Here is a 17780-nt window from a genome sequence, read left to right as displayed (position 1 = left end):
GTCAGGAGATTTAACTCTCTGCAGATGGGAGGAAATGATTTTCAAACCACCTGTTTGTAAGCTAGCTTGAAAATTACAGCACTGTCACTGCTGCTTTTGTTCGAAACACCCAATTAAACTGCATGTTTACACCTTCCTGCCAGTTTCCTGTCTCCCAGCTGAAGAGCTGAGCAGCTCATGAGGTACAGCCCAAAGACTGGTGGGGGAAAGGCAGGAGGGTTCCCAAGAATAAAACATTTTAAGAAGAGTAAGGAGGAAAAAATAAGAAGAAGCCCAGGGATGCTGGAATCAAGGTGAAGGTGATCATCAGAGTGCTGTGAGATGGAAGAAGCAACTTTTGGAGTAGATTAAAAAGGTTCCCTCAGTTCTCAGAGCAGCCACTATGAATGTGTGAACCAGGGCTCTCTCAGAACCTTTTATTTCCCCAGCAAGTCAGCAAGTAAGGGGAGGGGGGAAATCAGGAACAGATTTCCTGTGCGCGTCTCAGAATTTTTTTTCTGCTGAGAGCAGATGAGTTTGCTCTAGCAGAAGAAAGTTGGTCACCAGAGCAGCCAAACTGCCCAGGCAAAAAGGTTGTTGTGATGCCAACAGAGGTCATTAATAGTCTCGGATACGTGATGAGTGTTCCTGCGTCCTAAGACTAGTGCAAATGGAGGTAGGTGTGTTGATCTGCAACTGCAGGACATGACAACTGTGGTGACTACTTGAGAAAAAGCCCCATGCTCAGCAACCCCTGGAGAAAACCCTGATGGAGGTCAGAAGTGACATCTCCCAAATCTGCAAACTTCTGAAGTAGGAAGCGCAGGGTTCTTTTTTGATGAGGATGATAAGGTGAGACAGTCTTTTGTCATTTTGAGCAGGATAACCTGTGTTGTCATGGTACTGAATTAAACTACTAGCAACTTGTACTAGAGTAGACTGTCTGTTGTAATACAAATGCATGCTTGTTTGCTAGCTTTCTCAGTGTCTAGTGCATAAGGCCAAATTTATTTTGATCTTTTTATAAAATTCTGGTAAAGGCGGAGCCTTGTGTTAGGAGTCACAATACCCACTGGCCTTGTGATTTACTAGGAAGAAACGTGAAACCTGCATCTCCTTCCTCAAGGACTTAGGTGTGATGATCTAAGATGCATTTGCTCCCCTTTTAGAGAGTTTGGATATCTGCAAACAGGGTATAAACAGTTCCAAAGGGAAAATTCTGCTCAGTAAACTTTTAGATGAGCCTTGAAGCTACAGCCTCTCTGTGTGTGGTGAGGATCTCAGATGTTCTCTCATCCCCAGGCTATGTGAGTCTGATTAGGTTTGATTGCGTATACTGCAGGCTTTATCGATCAGCCAGATGATTGATGCATAGGTTGCTGTCAGTGCTTCATCTTTGATGTAATTGCATGAATTATTTTGCCAAGGCCAAGCACTTTGTCCTCAAAAGTGTTAACTATATAATATATACATGTGTCTAAATTTATAATATTTTTTTCTCAACAGAGATCAAATTATTTCTGAAGGTTCTGTATGCCTCCCCCAGATTGTGCACAAGTGCAGATCCATAAATCAGTGGACTGACACAGGTGCAAACCTGAAAGGTTGCGTGGTATATGATGAATCCTTTCCACTTTGACACATTCCCTCTGGGGCTATGAGTGGCAGAAGCTTCATTGACATTGGATTTACCCTGCAGAGAGCCTGATTTTTGGATCCTGGGGATCAGAAAAGTCCCTGAAGGTAACACTTGTGCCCTCCTCTGAGCAACTCAGCACAATGTTTATCCTTGCAAGTGATGGCACTATGTATATAAATATATAGATATTATAGCTGAAGTGGCACCAGATGGATAATTGCAGCCCCTGAGTGCCTAATCTACTCTCCAGGACATGGGCAGTTTTCTGAGCCAACAAAACTTAATTGAACTTTCCGTTCCAGCTGGAAAAGGTTATGGATCTAGCGAGTACAAACGGAAGGCAGGATGAAAAGGTCAGATGTTCTGTTCTCTTTGTAATGGATTGACCGGGGACATGTTTTTATCTTTCTCACAACCGCTGGATTGTAAAACTTAATTAGCAAGTCACTTTTCTCCCCTGTTTGAGGGTATGTGTATGATGATTACACATAGATCACATTTTATGGACATGTCATGTTTTCATTTGAGAGTAGCAGCCTGCATGAGGGATGGTTTTGCCACATATTTCTATCAATAGTTCAGGGAAGAGAACGTCGGACAAAACGGAGAGCTATCCTTGACATCAGATATGCCCGTTCAGCTACCAACAACACCAACTGATGGATCTGCTGCTGCTGAAACTGAGATTTTACCTGCTGTGTTGGGCCGTGAGAAACCAAGTATTGCAAATACAGACAGAAACAAGAGAGATAGAGAGGAATGGACATACAGACAAGGAAGAGTATGACATTATGAGAGAGAGAATGCAAAGAAAGACATAGAAAAATGAAAGGCAATTAATGTATAGTAAAGAAAAATGTGTAAGCATACAATGAAAAACACTGAGATGTCTGAATTCACAGGACAGACTTACTGCCCGTACATCCTGATTGGAGAATGATGCTTTCTCAATTGAGAAGTGTGGTCTCATCATCTGAAGGCACATCTTTCCTGTCTCCAAAGACGTGAGAAAATAGAGATAATTGTTTATTTTAGATTAGACATCAAGGAAAAACATCCAACAGTAAGGGCAGTTAAGGACCGGAATAGATTGCTGCGAGATTGAAACCACCTGAGGGTTTTAAGAGCAGGTTAAACAAATACCTGTCAAGAAAGATTTAGATGTAGCTGATCAAGCTTTGGGGCAGGGGTGGACTAGGCAACCTCCTGTGGTTGCTTATTTTCAAATTTATTTTCTGCAATTTAATGTAGTTCCACTTTCTTGGTAGTCAAGCTTATCTCCAGAGCATCAAAAATGGTCTCAGTGAGCCAAGAACTTCACATTGGATGAAATATGAATCAGTCATAGACACACACTTAAAGTCACCATTCAAAGCATGGAAGTTTTTTCAATTCAGAAGAGGAGGAAAAGTTTTAAAAGACATTTTGAAGTCTAGAATTTCCATCTCTGTTCAATAGCACAGTATCTGTCTGGCAGCTTTTAGTGAGAACTTCTCCTCCAATGTGACTCTTGGGCAGTAACAAGCTGTTTTCACTCTGGTGGCTTGTGTCAGTGTCCAGGCACACCAAGCAATCTGCACAGCAACAGCAGTCAGGATGAATTCAGATTTTTCAGAGCAGCGGTTTAGTTTTTTGCACTCCTAAAGCTTTTGGACGAGTTTTTTTGATTTGAACCTTTCTCTTCTTAAACATCAAGTTAACCACTTTCCTTTATAAGTGGATTATCACATTCATGAACCCCTTCCTTACATAAAGAGGCTGGATTGCTGTACAGATGGCAAAGAGGATCCAGGAAACAAAGGCAAAAATTCGTACCGAGAAACTCCTCGTGCTGTAAAGCCGGCTCAGGAGGGAAGTGGAGAAGCTGTCAACATAACTGCACAGGGAAGACAAAGAGACAGGAGACACAGACTGAGCGTATCTATAGCACATCAAACAACACCAAGTCAGTCAAAGAGTCATTAATCCATCGGACTTTGAACCTTCCCCTCGGATGCTGCCAGATCCATCAGCTGAGGGCCAGCGGTAGAAAGGCAGCACAGCAGGTACTGGTCACCAGGGACAACAAAACAAGAAGCCGTTCAAGCTTTCTGCTCTGCCTGAGAATCTGTACAGAGAGTTCAGGAGATTCAGGCCACCAAAGAGGATTTTAAGGAGTGATGGCTTTGCCACAGGGTGAATCAAACCACCAACAGATGCTGTGTTAGTCTAAAAGCTTCAGCATTGCCATCCCCTCTCCTGCCTTCTCCATCACAGCCCTTTGGAGCATTTTCTTTAATAACTTTGGATAAGAACCACGGTCCTGTGCGTGTCAAGAGAAGGGCTGACGTTGCCTCATGGACAGCTGTATTTTCATCCCTCACTGAGGGAGATGAAATGACAGTTTCCAACAGAAAACATTAGTTGTATTCCACCTGGTAAAGAACAGCATGATGACTTGATCACAGTCACTCAGTACTTACCTGGGGAAGAGATTTGTAAGCAAAATGCTCTTAAAGTGAAACAAAAATGTTCTAACAGAGCCCAATGGATGAAAACTTCAAAGGCATGCTCAGACTTAGATGGAGGTGTGACTCTGAATAGCACTGGTAATTAATCACTGCAACAGCTAAATGCTGTGGATTCCCTGCCGCTTGAAGCCTTTAAAAAGACATCTGTGCTTGATTTAAAGAGGTGTTACAGTGTAAATGGAAAGAAAGGGATTGATACAAAATAGCGGGTGAGACACAAGCCATCGGATTAAATGAGAAGTTCCCAGGCAGCAATACACACATCAACAGGGATGTGAAATCTGAAAATGGCACAGGAAGGTTTCCAAGACAGTGAAATGTCACCTGCTGCACGTACTTGGGTTGCACCCCAGAGCCAGAGCCTACTACATCAAAATGGCCAGTGGTGGTGACAAGCAGAATAGATTTAGGAGTCCACAAATCAAACCATCATCATCACCACCATCATCATCACCACCACCCCTTCTGCCATTCAAATTTCTTAATCACCATAGCTGTAGTTTGGAGCTCCAGTAATCTGGATTCCTTAAAGACATGTCATGAAGAGGTGAAAAGGAGGGACAAAAAGAAAACAAAACCAAAAAAAACCACCCACCACAACAACAACAAAAATCACAAAAATAACTGAATCTAAGAAAGGAAAGCTCCTAATTGTCAGAGGTAGTTTGTGATACTGGTGGAGCGTGTTCTGAAGACTAGGTCTGGGCAGGGGCAGACCCAGGTCTCCTGTTCCATATTTTGGGATAATGGAAGAATTTTCCTTTTGACAGCAGGTAACAGTCCTGTGTTTATCTATTTTTTTGTCTTTTTTAAATGGTAAAAGTTGATGAAAATACATGTTCTGTTCAGCCTGTATTTATTATGGCTTTGATTTTGACACTTATTCTTTTCCTTCACGTAATGTTCATGACTGAATTTCTTTCTAAAGCTGGTGGAAATTCCATTAAAAAGTCTTGTAGAGAAGTTTTGACAACCTTTAAAACATCTTTTGGATTGTTGTTTTTCTTGTTGTCGCTGCTGCAGCTGCTGTTGGGAACATATTTTAAATTGACCTTATCCATAAAAGTGACATTTACATGGCATAATTCAGTGCTATGTACAGATACCTAAACTAACTGAATACAGGAGGCACCATAGCTATTTAGTATACAACTCTGAGTTGGTCTACCATTCTGAGATTCTATTTAATTCATACGATATTGATGCTGATCTGTAAGAATAAGTTACTTTCATTTACTGTAACCTACAATATGCGCATACAAAGTGACTGATGTGCTTATAGTTCAGACCATCAGTTATTGCAGTAACCCTTGTTCCTCTAACCACATCTTTAAACTGATGAAGTCCCCCTGATGGAGAACGATTTCTGTAATCACAGCTCCCAGACTCTGCCACAGCTTTGCCATATTCTCAGCCTTCATCTCTGAACAAAATTCTTCAATCTTTTTGTGCAAACATTTCTCAGCTTGTAAACTGGGAATAATAATTCATTATTTGCCTCTGTAAGTGCTCTGTGAATCTTCATCCAACCAATGTTAGTAAAGTGCTTGGAGATCTCTGGATGAAAGCTGCTGCATAAATGCATAGTATTATTGACGGGCTAGCAAATGTTATTACTTTTCTTAAAAAAAAAAAAAAAATAAAGAAGAAAATAAAGGTATGTAGCTAGAAAATAGCCAATCTCAATATTTATAAAAATTTTTGCTTCCTTATAAATACAGAAGTTCCATAATCCTCACTGGAGCTGTTGGTTATTTATCTGCATTCGAATTTTAATGAATAAAAAAGCCATTTTTTTTTGTCACAACACAACATCTTTGGCTTCCTGCAAAATTCAGCTTTCCATTTCAAAGGGTTTCTTTTTTGTTGACTTTTAGCACTGGGACAAGATTGACTGACAACCCCAGGCCTGCAAATCCCACTACTAACCCACCAACTGAAGTGGGAAGGCAAACTGGTCCTTCTAACCCCATCATGGTGTTTGAACTGTGCCACAAAGGGAAGGTCCGTGACTCATCCTAGATGAGAACCTACACAAGCTGTATTGTGGTTTTGTTGCTTTGGATGGGGATGTCTTTCTGCCACAAGGGAGAATGGATGGACTGTTGGCTGAATGTTGGGAGAGCTGGGCTTAGATTCTGGTTCTCGTCTGGACTTCCCCTGTCCTCTCCCCTGGTGCCTCTTGTCTTGTTCCACATTTTCTGGTGCATGTCTCCCTTGTCCATCCTGAATTTCTGACAGAGTAAACATCTGTGTAAGAGCTATCTGTGTCCCCTGGGCACATGTGAACAGGTCAGCAAGAACCAGCATTGCACAGACCTGGGACAATCCTTACATTTTATTTGCGTTCACCTGTAAAGAGAAGGACAGACATCCTCCTGTAACAGAAGACAGTGTCTGGTTATACCACTTATGCACTAACGTGGGGCATCGAACAGTCAGCAGGGGACATATGAATATCTACACAAACAACACAAAAGGTATTAAACATCCGTAAAGAAAAAAATAATTGGAGATGAGACCTGACTTCCAAATAAACTCTTCGGAAGATGCGTTACTTCATCTCTGTTCATTGCCTGTATTTTCTTCTTTGTCCAGAAGCTAAACCAAGGCTCAGTCAAGATTTCTAAGGGCTACTGTATCATTATTACAACAACAGAAAGTGACTTTGAACATGAAGGACTTCCAGAGCTTCTCAACAGCTCTTGCATCCAGACTTGCAAGAATCCGTGATGAATAGCAGATGATTACTCTTTTGGAAGGAGTGGGCTCGCTTCGAGTTTAATCAGTAAACAGCCTCTGATTATTTTTTCTGTTCTGTAAATATCCCTCAGTGTTTTTGAGGCGACCGTGGCCTACTGCCTCCTTCACACCATGAACTCGGCCAAACGCATGACATCCTCCTCCACTCGCACCCGCCCACTGAATTACTCCGAGAAATAAATGCAGCAAACATTGCCCTGCAATTCCGAGCTGTCATCCCAGGGTGACCAATGGCTCCTGGAGTTTGTTGGGCAGAGAGGCAGAATTTGTCCTTCAGGGTCGGCGACCTTCTTTGCCAGGTGAAGAACTAAAAACGCTTTCCGAACAAGCTGCGATATGAAGCCCTTGCAAGCAGATGGGCACGCGCAGACAGATTTTACATGCCCTGAGATTCTCCCTGAGATGAGATTCTCTCATACAATGAAGAGGATTAAATTGAATGAGTATCTGGCTGTTTTGTCTATTTTGAAAAACTATCATTGAGTCAGATATATCGTTGAGTTTCAGATATAACTTCATATTGCCATAGTGTTAGAAATGACATTTTTTCACACCTCAAAACAGGGCTGAATTTATGTTATGCTGTTTGGAGAAATTTCTTGGTAATTCTCTCTTTATATCAGACAATTTATACATTCCAGCTGTTAGCACTCAGGCAGATAATGGTCATGTATGTATCTAGCTCCAATAGTAACATACAGAATATGAAATCCCAAATGGGATGAAATACAAGTGCAGGCACGAACACTCACACCAGGCAGTGGCTCTTGATAGGTATGCATGTCCCTCAACATGTGCTGCCACAAATTCAAGTGGTCATGCTGGGAGAATAAATACCTAATAACAAGCCATAAACCACCAAAGTCTCAGTGTCTGAATCTTGGGGTCTTGTGCTGCATAAATGACACCTGAGATTTTGCCCAAAAGGGAGACCAAGGGCAGGTTCTCGATATAGTTAGGCTGTCGAATATTTAAGCAATTTGAAATATTTTCCAGCCCTATTTTCTCTGCTATTCACAGTGGCAGCATTCCAGTTCAGGAGTGTGGATTTCCTGGTAACCCACACTGACTCTGCCAGCTTTCCAAGAGCACCACAAGACACATCCTTTCAGCAATGCTACTGCATGAATTTGAACCATTTCTGAGTCACTCATGTTTGATTGCGGTGGCAGAAGGAGGAAGCCTGTTTCTGCAGCCTGCTGTAGACAGTTTGATTTAATGTCTGATTGCATTTAATTTGTGGCAGCAGCCCAGATGCTATGGCCATAGGTGCCTAGAAAATCATTAAGCAAATGCAATAAGACACATGGAAACCTAAATCAGAGCCCAAGGACACCTGCATCCTGAGATATTGTCTCGTAGCTCCAGGGCATTTGACCTTAGCCTTTATTCCATGGTCATGAGCTTTTAGCAAGCGATTGGAGAGGCACCAAAGATTTGCAGGACGAACGTTTTCTGCAGAAAATGGACTGACCTATTTTTTATGCTAACAGTGCGCTTCTTCCTCGAGTCGAAGCTTAAGCTGTGGGTTTTTACACAGCGGTGAGGTGACAGCCTTTACTCCTCGGGTAAAGCTTAACAATGGGAGAATTGTACTTTTTGGGCCATAGAGGTAGAATTGACCTAAAGGTGAAAGGCAAGGTCTTTATGCATGTTGAGCAGCATTTTGCCCCATTGGATAATATGTTAGAAGGCCTGAAGGCAGAAAAGCACATCTCAGTGTGAACAGACCAGGGCCTGAAAGAAACAGCTGTTCTTATTGCTAAGATCTGGGAAACACGGTTGCAAAGGGCACCCCTGGAAAGAACCAGACAAACTAAAATTAGTTTCGAGCCAATAGAAACATTCAGTTTTGAAAACGTAAGAAACCCCTCACATTTCAGATTTGAAACATTTACTTCATCCCAATTTATTTCAACCTGAACCTTAGAGCAGAAGAGTGCTTTTATCGTGCAATCTTGTTTGTAATTTTTCTTTGCCTCTTTTGAGCAGTCTGGACCCTGGTTGTGACATGACATTGTGCAAAAAAATACAGAGGCAGAGAGAGAGTATCCAGAAGCTGTTTGCCTGGATTAATCAGACTGCCGGGGTCTGCCACAGGGGTTCGGAGGTGTTCTTGAGGATTGCTCTTATTATCATATTGATTCCTTTCTACTTTTAAATGCTTTACTGCAAATCGAAAACCCAAGTGAAGTTAGCTCTGTTGCAGTTTTCTTCTTTCCTCAATGCCAAACAAATTTGTTTCCGAATGGGAATGAACATTGGCGGGATTTCTTGCTTTCTCCAAACACTTGTCCCATTGCTGGAAGCAAAAACTTGGGCCTTTCTCAGTCAGAGGTGAAGAGTCAGTATGGGAGAGCAGGTTTTGCTGTATCTACGGTGCCACAACCCCTCTGGAACTCAGCATCTCGCTCAAGCCCAGCTTTTTGAGAGACGTGAAGGGCTTGTGCTCTGGTTCAGTGTTGGAATAAACAAATTAATTCTTGGGGTGGAGAAATGAGGCGCTTTATGAGCATGGATAGAAGAGTGAGTCTGTTTGAATTTCAGTGTTTTCCTTACAAAGAGTATGAATGTTTTTGGCTCATACGGTAAAAACGTTCTGCAGTACAAAAACCAGGCATGATCCATGTACTTCCCAGAAGTCAAACTCAATGGTACTTTAAGTCTAAATCCACAACTCCAGCAATTTTTGTGACGTGCACAACTTCTGCTGCATTGGAAGCACAGAGAAATGGTTTTTCATGTATATAGAAGAGGAGGGAACCATGTACCCCATGGAAACCCCCAATGCAGGATCCCAGAAGCAAACAAAACCTCCTCAACTTGCCAGAAGGAACCAGAAGCAGCTGCACTGCAAAGGTGCAAAGTGACTTTGAAAGACTCCAGGTCACCAGTAAAGGCATCTTCAATAGACATTTTCCTGCTAGAATATTCAGGTATTTGAGGCCTCACCTGCAAATCCACATTGCATGTGGTATTTCTAGTTAATTACATGCCTCCTGTCCCCCAGGAGAAAGACCAAGAGCATGAACAGGTTGAGGCAGTCGGCTCTGCTGGCGGGAGAACATTTTGAATTGAATCGCTGCAGGGATGGTAAAACAGCTCCTGTCACCCATTCCCAATCTCTCTTTAATGTAACCAGAAACTTAAATACGACTGAGTTAATCTTTGAGGAAAACAGAAAATACTGTAACAATAAAGGTTGTAACATGGTTACAAATGAGAGCTACTGCTCCCCTCTGCATTTTGAATTCCTAGGATAATTCTGAGGAGCTTCATTACCGGAGTATAATTGTGTTATAGAACTCTAAATCACCCTGCTACACTTAACTGGCAATAACATTAAGATAGCGCAGATATTCATTTTAATTAAAACATAGCCTCAAACTATTTCCCTGCTCTAAGAGGCAAAACTTTTTCCTCCCCGCCCCCCTTTTTTTTTCCCAACACCAGGAACTTTCATTTGTTCCCAGTGTGTCTCTGCTCACCAGAGGGTCCAGAACCAAATCGCAATTAAGAGGCACCTTTTGTCTCATTCCTGGAGCAGCTTCTCTCGGTGTGAATGACTCTGCTGCGGGGGAGGGAACAGCTTTTGCTGGGTCTCCTCAGTGCAACCTGCATCTGCCTAATTCTAGCAGTGCACGGATGATCCAAACTGAGTATTTTTTTCTGATTTGTTCTAGTTAGCTGCTACATTTCAGAGCAGACCGCCTGGCCAACCCTTGAAGCCTACAGAGGCTGGCACAACCAGGAAAAGTCAGCTAAAGAGAAGACATGATGTGCAAGCAGCAGCAACGTGACAGCCTCTATTAGTAAATCTTGTTTTCCATACCAACACAGCCTATAAACCACCTTAACAGAGATGCAGCCCAAGCCCTTCCCAGCATGGTGTGTATCAATGCATCAGGAACCAGAGAAATGTGTTTTTTGGAAGAGATAGCTAGTCACAAAATGAGCAAGTGAGCTGAAATACCTTGAGATATCAAGGTGCCGAGATTCCAAAAACACAGCAGAAAAACATAGGTGAAGTTGGCATGTGTATATCTGCTTTACCAAACTGTCCAAATTCCTCCATTCTGAGTTCCCATATGCCTGTAAACTTCAGCACAGCTCCTCTGACTCCGGTCATGAGAGAAACTAATCACGATAAGGTTCCACTTGAAGCCCGTTTCAGCTTAAACTCTTCCAGCACAACACAACCAACACAGATCTTGGCTAAGTGCAAATACAGCTGTGTTCTCCAAGATGGGACAGAAGCTAGATCTGCCTGGATCTGCCTCCAAGCCTTGTGCTGGGCTCATCCTAGGCCTGACCTTGGTAAGCCGTGTATTTTTAGAGCACTGGTACTCACAAGAGCTGTGGGTTGTTGCCTGTGCTGCTCAAGATTCCTCTATGCCCATCACAACTGCTCTTAGACCAATGCCAGTGCTTCCACTGCATATTTAAACCTGTCTTTATGACTGAATGTCTTCACATTATAAATGGACCACCTATGCATCACCTTCCTCAATAAGAAACCAACAGAAATGAGGAAACATCCAGAGACGTTTTTTGCATCAGTGGTGAAAAATAATAATATTTGCTTTATGGAGAGACCTTCAAGTTGGCTTTGAAACCTACAGAAAATAACAGTTTACAAGTCTTGGGAGAACTGAAACTACTTATGTTGTGTTCTCGGTTGCAGAATGAATGATATTAAAGATGAAAAATGACAATCTTATGATGCCTCAAGGTTTCCATGCAGGGTTTTCAAACATTTTTAATTTCTCCAATTTAACTTAATTTAAATTTTACTTAGAGGTAATTGGGATGAATTAATATAGTTACAATTATACAGAAATCAATCCATTAATGTCTGGAAAATCTTGTTAATATGGTAGCAATTTCATGGATACAAACCAAAAATCTACCCACTTAAAATAATCTACAAAGTTCAATTTTAGATAATAACAACAAAAACCTTCCAAATTTATAGCAAAAAAAAATTAATTTTACCCAATAATTGTTCTGGCTGATTATCGTTATTGCAGCCATGGTACCTAACAAATACCACTAATCATTCTAGCTTAGGGCCATTCTTTTCATGTTTTTTTTGTACCACCTCAAGACTGTGGTATTCAGGAGTCAGACTCCAAAATGTTACTGCTATACAGATAAATTAACAAGTAACTTAAGAATCAATGGGCTGTAGTACACTTTATTTACCAGTCAATATTGGTAAATAATGCATCATTGGTATAGTATTACCAAATTACAAAAACACTGTTGGCATTTGATTCATTTTGAAGATGATTTGAATCAGTAAAGGATCTAAATTACAAGAATAAGTGGAAAAAATCTGATAAAATGCTAAGAGTTGTGTCCTCTTGCATTTAGCGTAAGATTCTCTCTTTGATGTGTCCTCCAACTCAAGTTAGCATCCTTTCCAGGTAGTAGCTTCTGGAAATACTGGCAAGGTTTATGGAGAAATAAGCCACAGGGTGAAATGTATTGTGCTGATTGGTAAGAAAACTGCAAAATTGAAAGAATATAGAGGAAATTTACCTTATGGACTGGAAATTATTGGATATTGTCTGATTATGAGGAACCCATTTTTATGAAGATGAAAACTCGGTTGACTGCTCAAGGGTAAAGATGCCGTAATGTGTTAAAAAATATTAATGAGAATCTTAGAATATATGTTGGGCCCAATTAGGTTAATAATGCATGGAAATTCATCAGAAATGTAAGGCTTAACTAGAGGGCTTCCGAGTGAGGAAGTTTGGTCCAAATTATAAAGAAGTGCTCAACACTGCACCCTGGTTTTCTTTGAAGTGCCCATCACTTGGATTTGAGTGACATGTAGCAAGGGTTTGTGAAATGCCAAATATTTCAATATAAATTATGCCTGGCATGTTTCAGATTTGATAAGGAATAATAGACAAACTTGATAAGATTCACTTTTGGAAGACTGTCTAGAAGTTTTCCAAACTATCTGAACACCTTACGTTAAAAAAAAAGAGGGCAAGGACTATGTATCTTTTAGGTACAGTGTTTCTTGAGCAGTTGCTCATTCTTATAAGGATAACGATAAAAGCATAAATACCAGCATTTTTCTGGGTATGTGTATGCAGGCATATGTAGAGCATTTCTGCAGTTCCTTTCCAGAAAGGAGAAAGACAAGAAAAAAAATCTGTTATGTTTTCAAAAATTCAGTTCAAGCTTCTTAGAGGTGTTTGCATCAGGTATGCGAACTGTTTCTCAAATCAACAAACAATAGAAGAGTTGCATTCTAGATACTCAAAAATCAGAATTTCAGTTCCAGCAAAATTATTTCATTCTTCAAAACAAGACCACACACAGACAAAAATAATCTATTTAGTTTATCACAGTAAGTAGAATTTTTCCTACAGAAGAGAAAACACATGTAGATTGTGTTTTATTTGTTTGAAAGCGATTGAGCCTAGGGACTAATCAGCTGAGGATGAAATAGAAGAGTAATGATTCTGAAGCAATTGTAATGGAGGAACAACATTATAACTGTGCCATTTGCTGGATCAGACTCCTCTGAGAACTGAAAGTTCAGGGAAATATATTTTTTTCTTTTTTGCTAGACATGTTGGTTTTGGTAAGAGGATATTTATGTGAAAAAAAGTGCCTACATTATTTTTGAAAACTTCTGATCAGCCCAGCCCACAAATGAATGCTGACTGGCAATTGCCTCAGAGTGAAACGAAACCCAAACCGCACCTGGAATTTTTCGAGACTCTGACAAATGTGACTTCTGTGCGAGGGAGAAGATCACAAAATGCATTATGGTTTTAAGCATACAAAGTCATAACACTGTGGTAAGCCAGTCGGCTCCCATTGCTGACCGCCACTGCCTTAAAAAAGTGCACTTTATGGCTAGTGTGGTTCCAAGAACTCTTTCACTGATATTCCCCATCTTTTATTTTTTGTTTGTTTTTAACCTGCATTATTTTCCTTCTTCTCCATTCAAAGACCAAGGGATTATGGAGGCTGAAGGGTATAAAAGTGCAGCCACACATCTCTTGACCTGGGCGGGTGACCATGGAAATCATCCCAGTGGCGACGGGGCCGTTGCTCACAGCATCTCTGCACTCCCTCCTCTCCAGTCTCACTCTTTTGGCCCTTAATAACACTCGAGATGACTCAGTTATTTCCTGGCTCTATTCACAGATCATGGGCCTTTCAGCTACTTTTAGGAGCCCTCTGTTCTTTTTTTAACTGCGCTTCATGGCCCGGGAGATGACAAAGTCCCTGTGACTCACAGGACTAGTTCTGCTCATTTCAGTCAGGCTTCTTCCAGGAGAAGCTGATCTCTGCAGCTGGGAATGAGCACATCAAAATGACATTAGTCAGGATGTTTACAATGATCAACTACTTTTTCTAGGCACAAGACCCCTGTTGAGCTTCAAGTGAAAAAAAGATGACATGTCTGAGCACAGAAATACAGACATACATGACCTCAGGATCTCAAATGTTTTGCATATTTCAATAACCTACTTTCATGAAGAAATATGAACAGTGGATTTTTTTTTTTTTTTTCTGAATGAACAATATGGCTGTCTGGAAGCAATATTAATCAATAACTAATTTCATAGTTGGACAACTGTTTTTAATGACTTTGTACTTTTGATACATTGTTACGAAAGGCTTCGGATCATTCCCATAAGAACTTGTCAAGGAAAGGGCAAATTCATTTACTTGTCATCATGTGAGAGCCAAAAGGCTCATTAGGCTAATTAGGAAGAGAATCATTTGGGTTTTCGCTTGCTCAAACACAGCAAAAACCTCTTGTTCATGATGCAATGAAAGGAATTTGCTATACCTATCAAAATAAGGATGCTGCGAGTGGACATAGGACAGGTTAAAGCTATCGCAGGTTGGATTCTGTAGTTGAGGTTAAATAACTCGTTGCTCATGTCCAAAGTGACATCTGCCACAGAAAGTCAACAGGCTTTGGCAAAAATTATCTGGCTCTTGAACTCCTATTTCTAAATATGTGGTTCAAATTAGAACTATTTAGAAACTTTCCTATCAAATACCTCTGATTAGAGACCTACAATAGCCTACTACTAGCCTACAATAGCCTCCTACTGTGAGGTCCCCATTCACTATTCCCACATCTGCACTGCTGAAGCCAAATACAAGAAAAGGAGACAGTGAAAACCTAGTTCACCAGTATATGGCATCCAGGCGAAATGATCAGCAGGGCTTTTCAGTTCAGACTCAGCATGTAACTTCAGCTGGGACAAAAATACAAAGTTAAAATGAAAAGACAAATAGAGAGGTCCTAACATTTTCCCACATTTCTATTTCCTAACAAAATGCTTCCACTTTTCAGTCTGAAATAACACTTCTTTTTTTTTTTTTTTTTAATGGCCTCTTTATCCTCTGTTACTTAGAAAAGCAAGCAAACAAAAAGTAATAAATGCTTTAAAATAAAAGTAAACTTTCCATTTTGGGTCAAAACATCTTGTTGAATAACCTTGAAGCATTTTTCTTCCATGATTTTACTTCAGTTTGATCACTGAACCAAGTGAATCATTATTTGCAAATCTCGAGATGCTAGTGAATGCTGACACTGCTGACTGTACCGGGAACGCGAGCACAGCATCCTGTATCCATCAGATTAAAAGAAAATGCATTCTGCCTATTTTTCACCCCCACCCCCTGCCCATTGGTTAAATGAATGAAATTAACTCCACGGCTTTATTGTTTGAGGCCAAGGAAAGTTAATGGAACCGCAAGAACTGAGACTGATAAATGTCTTTGAGATGCTTTGCAGGGAAACCCAACCACAAAAGCGGGTTAAAGGGAGGCTGAGCTCAGCACGGAGCGGGTACCAGCCATTCACCAGCATTGTGGCTCTATTACGATGTTGGTACCACAGGATCCTTTGGGGGGGTGTGGGTCAACCATCAAAACCTCTTCTATCCCCTGTATTTCCATATTTACTTAGTGGTGAGGATAGTTCCAGCATTTAAGGAGCAAATTGGGTGAATCTCAGTCAAGCTGCTAGTAGAGGGGACCATTCCCCTTGACAAGTAGAGTATCATTATCACTAGCTCCATTTCATTTATCACCCTACAGAAAGCCATAGCATGCAATAATATTTGGCCATGGAAATGAAACTCTTTTCACTCCAGAAGCCACTGAGAAGCAGAGGGAAGTGCTGGTGGTTATGCCCAACACGTCACCTGGACGGTGTTTAGAGAAACCCAGCCCTAAGTCTGCCATGCCAACTTGGGTTTCCTGCTGTAAACACTCATTCTTTCTTTTTCAGTCCCTTTTAAATGCAGCAAAATGCTCAGCTGCTCCCTTTCATGTGCAAATTTAGCATCTTTACCTGTTTTTGCCCTTCTCTCCTGGCATTTTATTACACTGAGAAAACCTGAACATGAGCAAGTAAGAAAAAGAAAAAGCAAAACCCTTCCTCCAAGGCTTTAAAACAGGGTGATGAAAAAATAAATTCCTACTGTTAAAATGTGGGTGTAGGATATCTGTGTGGAAATAAAAGTAACATTTACCCCCTGTGTGCATTCATACTCTCCAGCTCACTTTCTCTCACTTGCTTCCTTCAGCTCTTGTTTTACGTAAACTTTTTATTGGTGATGGACTGAACAATAAAGCTTGTAATAAAGCAATCAATATGCATTAGTCAGCATGAGCTAGACACAATATTAGAGACTCCACAGCCAAGTAAAGCAGCAAATAATCTTGTTGCTTATTCTTTTTAAGCAGGAAAGGGAACAGCAGAACTGGATTTTATATAAATTCCCAGCTTTCTCTTTGCTGGTTTCAGTGGTTGTTTATACTCTGCAACCTCTTCTTGCAGGATTAGAGCATTTTTGGATGAGAGGACTCCCCATTAAAGGACTTTTCAAACCTACTACTGAAATATTTTACAGACTTCCAGGGGTGGATCAGAGCCATTTTAGGTATCTGGGTAAGCCTGCTGTGTTGGTATTGTTTAGGTTTTTTACAATACAACTGGGCCATTGGAGGGAGTTGTATTATTTTGTTTCGTCAACAGTGATAACTCCACTAAGGATGACATGAACTGTCCTCTTAGTTTAGAACTTCTTCAGACTAGAATGAGGGCTGAACGTATATTCCTTTCCACGTCTTGATTTTGACTAGTAACAGCCAAATTCCAGCTTCCATTAAAAAAAAAAAAAAAAAACAAAAAAAACAGAAACATCCCTAAGCTTAGAAATTGTGAGTCATACCTTGAAAATGTGGTGACGTCTGCAGCTGCTCCAGCCATCGTAAAGGGTTGTCACCTTTGGGACCAGCTCCACAGCAAACACAGAGGAAGGAGAGTCCAGGGCAGGTATGACTAGGGAAATATAAGGTCAGCTCCTCTGTTGCTGGAATGAGATGAAGTTTCCCTCTTGTTCAGGCATAGGAAACAGCACTGTTGTAAGGCTGGAGCACCTCTGGGTCCCAAAAGGGCAGAAACACAGTGGGTACCCGTTCCTTCCCATCTTTCCCTGTTCTTCTGCCAGCCCTTCGGTACAACAGCCATCTCTAGCTGGGGGTTTGAGTGGCATTTCACACAATGGGGACTGCAGGACGGAGTTAAAATTAAAGTTCCTGCTTTCCCTTGCAATTCACTAACAAAGCTGGAAGATGCCAATGCAGACAGTGCCATTTGGAGATCACTGAATCCCAAGAAAATCTGGGCGCTTCCCAGAACATCCATTGCTCCGAGCAGGACAAGCAAGGGTAGCATGTGCCTATGTGGGGAGGATGTTGCTGCCAATGTAAAATAACTGTGTCAACAGCATTTCCGAAGGATATTTTTAGCTCACAGATTCAGTAGCTTTTGTGGGCTACAGTCAGACTGACACAATAGACTCTTAATGACTTCTTGGAGACTT

At 41.1% G+C, this 17780-nt stretch overlaps 1 long non-coding RNA gene across 2 annotated transcripts; it reads left to right on the top strand.

Annotated features, from left to right (window-relative positions):
* On the top strand, window positions 1-10116 carry LOC110358594 (uncharacterized). Of its 2 annotated transcripts, XR_002413188.2 has the most exons (3): window positions 185-831; window positions 1486-4901; window positions 6006-10116. It is a non-coding gene; the product is annotated as an uncharacterized LOC110358594 (long non-coding RNA). The 2 variants fall into 2 exon arrangements; XR_010467202.1 differs by lacking the exon at window positions 6006-10116 and having other exon boundaries at window positions 1-831; window positions 1486-5784.
* The last annotated feature ends 7664 nt before the right edge of the window (window positions 10117-17780 follow it).

Source organism: Columba livia, chromosome 19, assembly GCF_036013475.1.
Source record: "Columba livia isolate bColLiv1 breed racing homer chromosome 19, bColLiv1.pat.W.v2, whole genome shotgun sequence".
NCBI lineage: Eukaryota > Metazoa > Chordata > Aves > Columbiformes > Columbidae > Columba > Columba livia.
The sequence above is the reverse complement of the archived record's forward strand: the minus strand, read 5'-3'. Positions and strand labels throughout refer to the sequence as shown.